Source organism: Aptenodytes forsteri, unplaced genomic scaffold (genome assembly GCF_000699145.1).
Source record: "Aptenodytes forsteri isolate BGI_AS27 unplaced genomic scaffold, ASM69914v1 Scaffold76, whole genome shotgun sequence".
NCBI classification, from domain to species: Eukaryota; Metazoa; Chordata; class Aves; order Sphenisciformes; family Spheniscidae; genus Aptenodytes; species Aptenodytes forsteri.
The window spans coordinates 781419-792728 of NW_008794444.1; positions in this window are offsets into that span (position 1 = coordinate 781419).

Sequence of the window (11310 nt, forward strand, 5' to 3'; positions counted from 1 at the left end):
AGCAGCTCCTAGATAGGAAGGACATGGGGACATAAATAAGATCTCTGACAGACTCGGATGGAAATAGCCGCTTGCAGGGTGTCATCCACGGGGAAAGCTGCATCTTTCAGCAACCTGGCAACAGCAGCTGTGACCTACAAGCTGCTTCTGGATCCTAACAGTCACGTTTGGGAAGAAGGCTCAGGTTTATTCACGCCAAACCTGTTTAGGTCCCAGTTCGGCAAAATCCCAAAGCAGGAACTGAAAATTAAGCATGTCTTTCTGTGCTTTGCCGAGTGGGGCTGGAATATCCCCCCTCACTTACGCGCTTACTGCTGAATCAAGACCTCGTTTTCTCACCAAACTATGGTGCAAGGTAGTGTGGCATCTGCACAAAGACAGCCTGGTCCATCTTTGGTGTTAATTTGCTGAAGCAGCTCCCGAGATGAATTTAACCGTTCGTGTTTTACCGGCGAGATGAGGCATGCCAGAAACCATGTGAATCCACAAAGGTTGGTCTTATTCCTGGGAATAAGGTACCAATGTACCTTCGGGGTCAGCAGCGCCTTTGTTTGCAGTTAGTGATGTTAATATTTGGTCCCGTGGGACATCTTGGGTTCATGTTCTTTCCAGTTAATAACAGCCTTTGTGTAGTCTTCTCTTCGCTGGGGGGAAAGGCTAATGCAATCCTCACTGCGCTACAGCTGCTGGCTGGGAATTGTCAATAGGTCATAAATAAATCTACCACCGCACAGGAAAGACAATGAGATTATACATCCTCCTACTCCTGCCAATTACAGTAAGAGCAACAATTATAAGGTAGCACTCCTACAGCTACCCTAGGGAGAAAATGAGAGGAAAATGTTCCATTAGCCTAATGAAGAGAGTGTGGTAGAGCTACAGTCAAATTTTCTCACTATTAGCCCCGACTGCGTGCCACTAACACACAAGGGAACCAGGAGTCGTAGGGTAACAATTAAAGTTTCTGACAATTAACCCCTATGATGTACATGCCTCTAACCTGATGAGAAAATTAAAAAGAGGCACGGTTACATTTTCTCACCGTTAGTCCCCAGAATGTACAATGTGGCATTTGCCGGTGACAATGAAGGTTTCTCACCACTGAGACCTGGGAAATGCCATGCGTGTTGCGGATTTGGTGTTAAATGCTCTTGGGAGCGCTGGGGTGATGAGAAGGCCTGCGGAGACAGCTTAAACCCCCTCTCCTTTAACACAGAGGGAAGAGTTACTGGTACATTTCCTCATTAGCTGGAGCAAAGGATGGGTTCGCTGTGCGTAATTTTCTGGTGTCCAGCCCCTGCGATATCCCCGGAGGAGAAGAAAGAAGAAAGATCAGCTTTGGAAGTAGCAATGGGAAATATAGGAAATATCTTGCTGGATTCATATTGGCTAGTAGTGCAAAAGGACAACTTCAGCCCTGGCTTACAGCCTCCACTGGCCTCATCAAGAGCAGCTTAATTTCTTGCGGGGTGATTTGGTCAGTGCAGTTTAAGGACTGCAGTCCAGTATTTACCAAGGTTTACTGCACCGTGCCACCTGAAATACTGCTGTTTCCATGGCTTTTTAAGGCAAGGGAAAGACCATGGTGACTTGAAAACCTGCCTGTAGCAAGTGTTAGGTATGCTGATTTTTAATGGTGACTCCTAAGGCATGTTGCAAAGTCATAGATCAATTTTCACGTCAAAAATTCTGGAGGAAAGTTCAAAACCTACGCTAGCGTGGACCCAGGCCCTTTCTTCGCATTTTTCATTTCTGCTGTTGCCTCTGTGACAAGTTAATATCAGCTTGAGGATCACAGTCAGGAGCCAGATTGGCATCTGGCTGGGGGATTTGGCCTGGGATGTGGATTGGCTTTATTTCCACACCCCATAAAATGTGAGAAGGGAAAAATCTGTTTTCAGACCTCACACAGGCTCGTGGTGCTAGAGTATCTCAACGCCGCTCAGCCTGTAACGTAATTATCCTCATAAAGCACCTCTGCAGAGGACGTCGAGACCTTCCTGGGATCACCTACAGATCCATCCCCTCAGGGGGACCACAGCCGCCCCTGTACCGCAGGGGCTCCTGGCCAGGAGGATCCCGGGCACCTTTGGTCTGGAAGTCACGTCCTGGAGCAGGAGCAGATATTTGTCCAGGCTCAGCACCGTGTTAACAGATCTATGAGGTCCTCTGCCTGCAGCTGCCTCCTGTCCAGCCTGCGCAGGTTTATTTGCACTAAAAGTCTTGCCCCACATCTCAGGAGCGTTTGTGGCACTTCCCTAGCACAGGTTTTTGAGCTTGCCCTTGCTGAGGGCTGAGCTAGTGTTTAGCTTGCTGGACCATCCCGTCTCTGCCATGGAAGGGGATTGTAAGGGCAGCCCCTTTCTCTTCAGCTGGACGTGGTTCCCAAGCACAGCTCAGTCCCTGGATGTCTTGAGTCTGCTTGTGGGTCTCATACCATGTGTGGGACCCTGGGCACAGGCTGGGGCCAATTGCCCTTTCACTGCTGCTCCAAGCAGTGAGATCTGCAGTGCCAGACTCTTCCTTGCTGGAGCTGAGATAACCACCCTGAGATGGCTCCTGCCTTGCCATTTTGGGGAGCAGCCATGGATTAAGACATGCTAATTCCCTTGTACAGCTTTAGATCATCCTCCCTCAAGCTATGCTGAACCACAGTTTTTCCAACTTGCTGCTCAGCAAAAGGGCAAGCACAGTTTTTGCAGCATTGTCATATCTCTTTGCCATGCCTACAAACACAAAAGACTCTCCATCTCTCTCTTTCCTTTTCTTTCCCCCTGTAAGCTCTCTGCCTTCCTAAATGTCCATCACCGCTACGGATTTACTATATTTTCAGTAACTCGTTTCTGAGTCTAAAAGAGAACTTGGCATCCATTTATTTATGTGACACTGGGAATGAGCTTCAGGATGGGACTTTCAAAGCCAGCAGAGAGGTTTAGAAGCACAAAAGAATGATAGCTAAATCCTACGGCTGATTGCAAATTACCTATCAGAGAATATGTCCCAGCACACCCCCTGGATGACTTGCTACCAGAGTGAGACCTGCCTGAGCGCTGCCGTTTTCAGACTTCAGTTTTGATGGAAGGAAGATGAAAACATGTAAAAGAGACGGGAGCCACGTGCACCCCAAATTTGGCCCTGTCTGGATGGTGTGGATGACCATGCCCTAGCACAGCCGAGCACAGAACATGGGGAAGTGTAGGTCCAACCTGTGACACCAGCTGGGCTTGGCCAAACTGAGAGCTGCCCTTGCTCTGTGAGTGATGGTGTTGCCCTTCACCTGCTCCTCAGGGTTAACACCTTGAATTTGGTTGCTCTAGAGATGGCTCTTTTGCTTGACTCCTAGTATTACGGAGCAGAGGGATGCATTAGCAGCAGTTGGAGAAGTACTAAGATGGAAAAATCTCAAATGTCCACCCAAATGTCCCATCCATTGGCAAGGAAAATCATAGCAGGATGGGAAGCTGGAGCAGGAGGGAGCTCGAGGAGGAAGATGGAGGCTATGAGACCACATCGGTCTCCTCCAGAGAATCCTTTCCTCTCTTTCCATGAGTTAGAGGTGGTGGGGCTAAAAACTTCACCGCTCTGAGTGATTTGTGTAGTAATTTCAGAGCTGACAAGCACTACATGGCAAATCTGAATTCCACTTTTAGCCCTGTTAAGAGATAAGGAATAGTGATTATTATAATTACAATGTGGTTACTTTATTGGTTAAATTAACATTTCGTTGTTGGGGTTGCTGTGCAATATACAATATTATTTTACCTACTGTGCCTTCAAAGTCATCTTGTCACAGCAACAGCGTGGCAGCATGGAAAAAGCCTTTTAACAAGTAGGTAAATACATGCCTTTGGGGAAGTCAGAGCGATAATTATGTCAGCTTCAATACATTTGACAGTGAAAAAAAGGCTAAAAATAAGTTGAAACAAAAATGATAGAAAATATTGAATGCTTTAAATAAAGTCATTGGAATTAAAAGGGTGCAAAGAATTTAATACAGTGACCTTATTCTTTGGACCAGGTGTCAGTAGTTCAACTATTCACACTGCTAGGGTTGCTTTAGGCTTACAAGGGTGTGTGAAGGCATCCTACACCCATTCTCCAGGGATAAATAAAGATCTATTGCTAATCTCATCTAAAATGGGTGGAACAGTTCCTTCCATACATGATCGTGCTTTTGCAAAAGAAAAGCAGTGGACACCTTTCCTCTCCATCCTTCCTTAGCGCATGATGATGCTCCAGGTTTCACTGCAGAATACAATTTAGCTGGACGCTGGCAGGAGCACCTGTGGATTTTTGCTTGAGCAAGTTGTTTAGGTTGTGCTTTTGTGAAACTTGCTGATAGCATTGTACGAGACACAAAGCAAAGATGGTCCTTGCTTCGGGGCTGCACCACCTCCCAGACACAAGAGGGGAAGAGGGAACATTGGAGGGCAGTCACAGAAAGGATGTTTGGGCCATCAGAAGGAAAACAAAGCAACAGCTCCTTGTAGGCATGCAAGTCTTGCAGCAGTAGCTTTGCTGGCCAGCGTGGTCTCATTGCAATTCAATCTGGTGCAGTTTTGGAGATCAAGATGGACCTTGGCCATCATCCCAGATCTCAGGGCTGGCTGAGCGTGGCATCAAACCTCCAGCATAGGTTGGAGCTGTTACGGCTCTTCCCAGGCCTTTGCTGCCTAGGAAGAGCCAGAGTGAACGTGCGTGTGTTTGCTGCAAGATGCACCTTGTTGGATTGCTTTGGGACTTACTCTCCTGCTGCTTCTGGAGTGTGTGGGCAGGAGAGATGTTGCACCCCATGGAGTGCCCCCCTTTGGGATCTACAGGCAAAAGCTCACCCGCCAAACGCTCTTGCCCTTCATGACTGTGTTGCCGCAGCCCCTGCCTGGTTCCATGACCGCACGCCAGGGCAGGCTGGACAAGTGTGCCTTCTCCTGTTGGGGAAGAAGAGCAGCGCTGGAGGCTCACAGCTTTCTAGAGAAAGGCAAGGCCTGGGCATGCAGGTCACCAGCAGCCTCGCTGGCCAAGGGCACCCAACACACAGATCCTACCCCTGGGGTCTGTGCCGAACCCGGGACTGGGGCCAGCACTCTCCTGACCGAAGGGTCAGGGACTGGGTGCTGCCCTCTCTCTCGTCTTTCCTTCCACCCTGCCCTCTGATGTCAAGGAGAAGAGAAGGAAACCACAGAAAAATTGAAAAAAATCTTCCCGTGAACAAGCGCTCCCTTGGCTCTTGTCCGTGGGCCAGCAGGCACGAGCGGCAGGAGAGTGTAAAGGGATTTGGGGCTTAGCTTTCCCAAATAATTGACAAGGACAGAGCTGGATTTGAGGTCATTACTGCGAAAAACATCAGCACCAGACCTGCTCTCTGCTGTGTGCCCCGTCACACAAGAGCCAAGGAGGAGGGTGGCAATGGATGTTGTTCCTCTATAGCAGCAGTCCCTAAGCTTTTTAGGTCAGACTCCCGGAGATGGTGCCCCCCGCTTGGACATCTGAGGTCAGAGCCCTCCCCAGAAACACGAGCCCTGGCGTGGGACCGGCTGCATCGGAGCCAGCGCTGCCATGAGGGAGAGGAACTGCTGCACTTAATCGCTGTAGTTATTCTTCCAGTTGAAACCATTTGCTTGGGCTCTAACTGGACATGTTTCCCTTTTCTTTCCCCCAACATTTTATTCTACAGATGCATCGGTGCTTTGTTATCTATAAAATAAAATCCGGGACGTAAGTCAGAAGAAGGATGTTTCATGATGTGCATATGATTTGCCACTTGTCTCCGCTCACCCAGCCCAGCTTCCCCTCCCTCTCCTTCTCCACTGCTTATTTAAAGTCAAAAGGTTCAGTGGAAATTGCAGCTATGAACATGCAATTATTCTTTTTACAAGCTAACGAATATCCCATGCATATGTGATCGCTATATTCAATTACACAACCACTTAAACAATATCCACACACTAGTTTGCACCTGTATAAAGCTTTGATTGGACACTTTGAAAGGGTTGTTTGCTGTGTAGCCTGGTGTCCGTGAAGGAAAGCAGCAGGACTTTTGCATAAAGCACGTGTCAAGGCAGCCATATGCATAAAATGACATTATTTTCAAGAGAACTTGATTTGGAATCAGGAAAAAATGCCCCGTACTGCACTTTTCCTAAAAAGGAGGAGTCCTGGGGGAAGAAAGCTTTCTCCTGAGTGTAATCTTGAAAACCTGAGCTTCCTTTCATTAGGCTGGGAGTGGGAACTACGATTTCTTTTTTTTCCCCCGCAATAAAATGCTTGTTTCCGCTAGTCTTCCCTCAGAATGGTGCAGTCCATCCAGAGCAGTTGAAGATGAGACTAATCTACCTCCAACACTTTAATAAATAAAATGTAAATGTTTGTCATAATAATGCCTCCATTGTCAGCACCAAGCCGGGATTTTTCAACCTCTGACTCCCGGCAGTGACCGGGTGAGTAGCAACAGCCGAGTGCTGAAAGAATTTTTCAACAGCAATTTGCTTGTTCCAATTTGCTTTTCAGGGCTGCTGATCAGGATTGCTGGCCCGCCTGTAAAAGGATCTCGTCCTATTAATTTGGCCCAGCCTCTCCTCTTGTTCTCGTCATATTTAGTTTCTCCGGTAGTTCCAGTGAGTAAGTTAATTGAATTAGAAGTGCCACCAGGAGCTTGCCTGCGGATCTACAGTTTCATGTAGGAAAGCAGCTCCCTTCGGCTGCAGAAAGAGATACGCGCACCTGTTGAGAAGGTGAAGAAATGTCTAGAGATGACTTATTCCCCTGGTGATAGCCCCCGATTCTCTTCTCAAATTGGTCGGACAATAAAACCCCCTTCATCTGGCACCGGTTATTCTCCAGCCTGCTCCTTGGACAAACACCGACGAGATTGAGAAGCACAATTGATGCATTAGAGCAAGGATTGGGAGTGCAGCGATTTGAAAAGTGATTTTGTAGGAACGGATTGATGTCGTTTCGTGCTGCTCGTTCTCTCTGTGACTGGAGGCCAAATGTGTCTGTTTTAGCAATGCGAAGCGTTATTTTTCTAATTGCTTGGTCTGCAATCTCGGCTCACCCACCGGTATCAATAAATACGACGATACCAGCTGGAGTCTGACCTTGTTTCTACCGGCTTTCAGTTAAGCTCAGGGTTAAGTATAGACACACTTTTTCTGCCAGTAAGTAGATAAATGGAAACAAAATCATAATTCATGCTCGCTATTGCATTTCTAATGAGCTTTAGGGGTGAAAGGTGCATAATATTGCGCTCCCGAGTCTTGCAGGTGTGGTGCCTCAAAACTGGAAGAAACCTTGGAGAAGTCCTGCAAGTGGCAAAGCGATTTCACAGCCATTTGAGAATATAATCCTGAGTCCATTTCAGAGCTTTGCACAGCTTGTCGTAGTCATCAGAGGTTTTCCCAGCATGATGTACCTCTGCTCACCTGGACCGTCCCAGGGAGCTGCTGTGGCCCGAGCTGAAGATGGGTCTGCTCTGGGCTCAGAGGGGACGGGATTAAGCTGAGAATGAGCCTAAATATTTGCAAAGGCCAAGCTTCGGTACCAAAGTCATTCCCGACCCTCTTCCATCCCCAAAATTCAGCTACTCCCCCTAGCCAGACTCTGAGGAAACATCTACCTAGAGGAGCAATAAATGAAAGAATAAAATAAAAAGGGTGAAGACCAATCCAAGGCAGCGGAGCAAACGAGTTTAGGGTGAAGACCAGGGTGGCCCAATCCAAGGCAGCGGAGCAAACGAGTTTGCAATGCTCACACGATATAAGGGTGCAGCAAACCAGTTGCACCAGTGAACGGGTGACCTGCCGGATAACCCACACGACGTATATAAGCACCATAAATAAATGACAAATAAGAAGGTCATCCCTTCTGGCAAGGCTGGTTTTTGCGGCTCAAGCGCTGGTTTAATGTCACCACCGGGGGGCAGAAAAGGCCTTTGAAGAATACGAGCCCTTCCCATAAAAACTGCAACGTTGCTGAAGTAAATGAAGTTCTTCCTTTATTAATATATCCCTGCCCTTTATTGAAATTAAGAGGTTGACCTATTGTACGTTACATTTAAAACAGAGCTCTGTGCAGTGGTTTAAGGTATTTGTCCTCTAGAAATGCTGCTGAGGGCTGAAAAGAGAAATTATCTGCACACTAGGGATGTTGGAGGTGCCTTCCGTTTTTGTGAACAAACCCCTGTTTCTTAAGAAATTAAGCAAGAGATTACTGCGATTAATTAGGAAATAGCTTTTAATGTAATCAGAATAAAATATCATCCTATACTGTGTATTTGATGAAAGTTTATCATCACTCAATTTGGGAAAAACCGCCAACGAAACTGATAAATGCCATTCAGATATTTTGTCTTAAGATATTTCTCATCTTATTTACACTCTCCGTATATGTTGTATACACATGAACACAGACACACACAACCACCGCAGAGAAAGAACACCCCCCCCCCCCATAGCAGAGAAAGAACCCCCCCCCTCCCATTTTTCTTTCTGCTTCAAACGCAAGTGATGCAGTTGAGGCATTTTCTGTATCTCGTATAAATACAACCCAATCTTCCTAAATAATTTAATGTAGTCGTTAGCTAAATCGAGCCATCAATTATCTACCACCAGTGAGGCAGTACAGAGAGCAGCGTGGGGCTCTGCTCTGGTTGCTTGTGGTCACTGTGTCGTGTTTGTTACGCTATAACGTTGGGCAGACAAGAGTTTGGGCTTATATTCAAAGCTTAATTTCTTTCCTTCACTGGCTCGTTGTGCAGTTCATATAGTCAATATAGTAAATATAGAAAATATTTTAAAATCCTCCCTTTTTATTTTTACCGAATTGTAAGTACATGTAACATTATATTTACCAGAAAGACCCTAAAGCCTTACAGATTATCACGTTACTCCAGATTTTGGCATTTCTTAAAAGGGATTTCTCTCTAAAACCCACTACACTGTAATGGCTCTTAAGAAGCTGTTACTGTCTCGAGTGCAAATCCTTCTTAGTTTGTGTATTATTGACCTGATCAAGTGTGATGGGGGCCTTCGATGAGCCTTTGGGGGGATTTTGCGGCTCTTGCGGGCAAGGAGTCCCGCAAGGAAACGCTTCGGAAATTTTCATTGGAAATGGGAGTTAATGAGGAGGGGATGCGGCCAGGGTGGGGGGACCCCAGCGCAGGCTCCAGCCCCTTCACATGCAAGTGCTCACCCTGCGGAGCAGCTTTTTAAAAAAATGGAAGTATTTTACGGAACGGAATAAAAAACCAGCGACGTAGCTGAAGGATGGGTTAAAGGTTGCCTGTGGAACGTAGAAATGCCCAAATACCGCCCCGATTCTGCAAGGACATACGTACACGGTTTAGTTTTAGGAGGTTGATTTTAACAGATCCTACGGACAAGGAATTTGTTTAAGCAACTGCCTAATACCTCAGGATGGGTGAAGTCCTAAAAGTGGAATAAAATCATTTTTCTCCCCTTTCTCAGGCATATTTACCTAACCCCCCCCTAAAATCAGAGAGTTTAGAATGAAAATCCTGGCGGCTACTTTAAGCAAAAAAAAAAAAATCCCCCAAATGATATTGTTCCGCCTTTCCACTTGCAATAAGAAAATACAGCTTTACGCCCAATCCCGTAATCAGCTTCTCACGGGCTGACCCAGCTAAGCCCCGGATCAGGACCGCGCTCCCATGGTGCCGTCTGGGTCGCTGCAGCATGTTCGTGGTTTACGCTTCTACGCAATGATGTCATAACTCAGCAAAAAGACAACACGTCGGCGAGTGGATAAGCAAAGAAAAAAATATATTACTTCAGATGTCAGGCAGCCACAGATCAGTTGCCTTAAATCTTTTATTTTAGGGAATGACTGCTGTAATCTGTCGTGATGGGTTTTCCTTCGTGAGCAGGTTTTGGCGCAAAAGTATTGCACCACGCCTGCACTCGCTGGAGAAGTGGAAAAGGGATTTTTTAGCAAAAAGCAAGATGAATCCCAAGGAATAATATTGAACAGATTAAAACTGGAAAACGTCGCGCCTTATCTGCTTTTTCAAAAGCGAAGATCTTTTACACGCGCCAGGCGCTAATCTGAAATAAAGCGGCAGCTTTGTAAGAGCGAGGCAAAACCCGGCTGCAAAACAAGGTCTGGGGTAGGTCACAGCAAAAATCACAGTTAGCGGGAATATCTTGGTTTTGAAGACGATGTCTCAGCCGTTTGTCCCGTTCCGTCAGGACCAAACACCATTTGGTATTCAATTGACTTTCTAACTTAGGAGACAGGCCTTTCCATCTTCAAATACTGAAAATAGATTGCATTCTTGGCCCTTCGCTTTGAACGGTTGGGGAGAATAAACGCACACCCTGGTCGTGTTCTAGTGATCTCCCTAATCTCGGTTGCACTTTGTCAGGACGAGGTAACTGGTAGTTAAGTGAAATACCTTAGATCAAAGGGGGATTAATCGCCAACTGAATCCTTGCTGAATAAACCTGTCATTCAAGAAAATTATTTCCACTGAACTTAGCAGAGGATTGAAGGTATTTGCATAACAGGGACCAACGTACTTCAGCCAGGTTAAAAGGTTCAGAATTCAGGCAGTGTTTAGCTTTTTGGCTCCTTTTCCTTTCAGCGGCCCTGTACAATGGTTTTTAATCTGATAATACAGCTAACTATCTAAATGATGTCAGAACAGGAAAGTATTGCAAAGTTTGGCTGAGGGATGGATCAATTTCACTTTCAGTAACTCCTAAATCTGATTTGTTGGAATTTAAGATGTAATCCTTAAAAAAAAAGTCCCTTTAAACCGGAGGGCTGTTTATTAACATCCTTTTTTTATTTGACCTTTGTCTTAGAAACACCGGGTCTTGCCGGCTGCCTCACCCGGGGCTCTTTGGGATCGTTCCGTACAGGTTTATAGCGGCGGCTGCAAGCGGTGCCCGCGGATCGGTGTACCCACCGCGCGTGTGGATCTGAGCACACACACGCACACAAACAGATTTTCAGGCTTTTTTTTTTTTATTAACATCCTTTTTTTATTTGACCTTTGTCTTAGAAACACCGGGTCTTGCCGGCTGCCTCACCCGGGGCTCTTTGGGATCGTTCCGTACAGGTTTATAGCGGCGGCTGCAAGCGGTGCCCGCGGATCGGTGTACCCACCGCGCGTGTGGATCTGAGCACACACACGCACACAAACAGATTTTCAGGCTTTTTTTTTTTCCTTTCTTTTTAAGCCCGTCCCGTTTTGGGAAAGTGACTGACAGTTGGTGTGGACAATGGGGCATCCTGAATGTCTCCCATCACCAGATGCGACTGTTTGGGGCCCTGCTTTCTCTTGCTTTG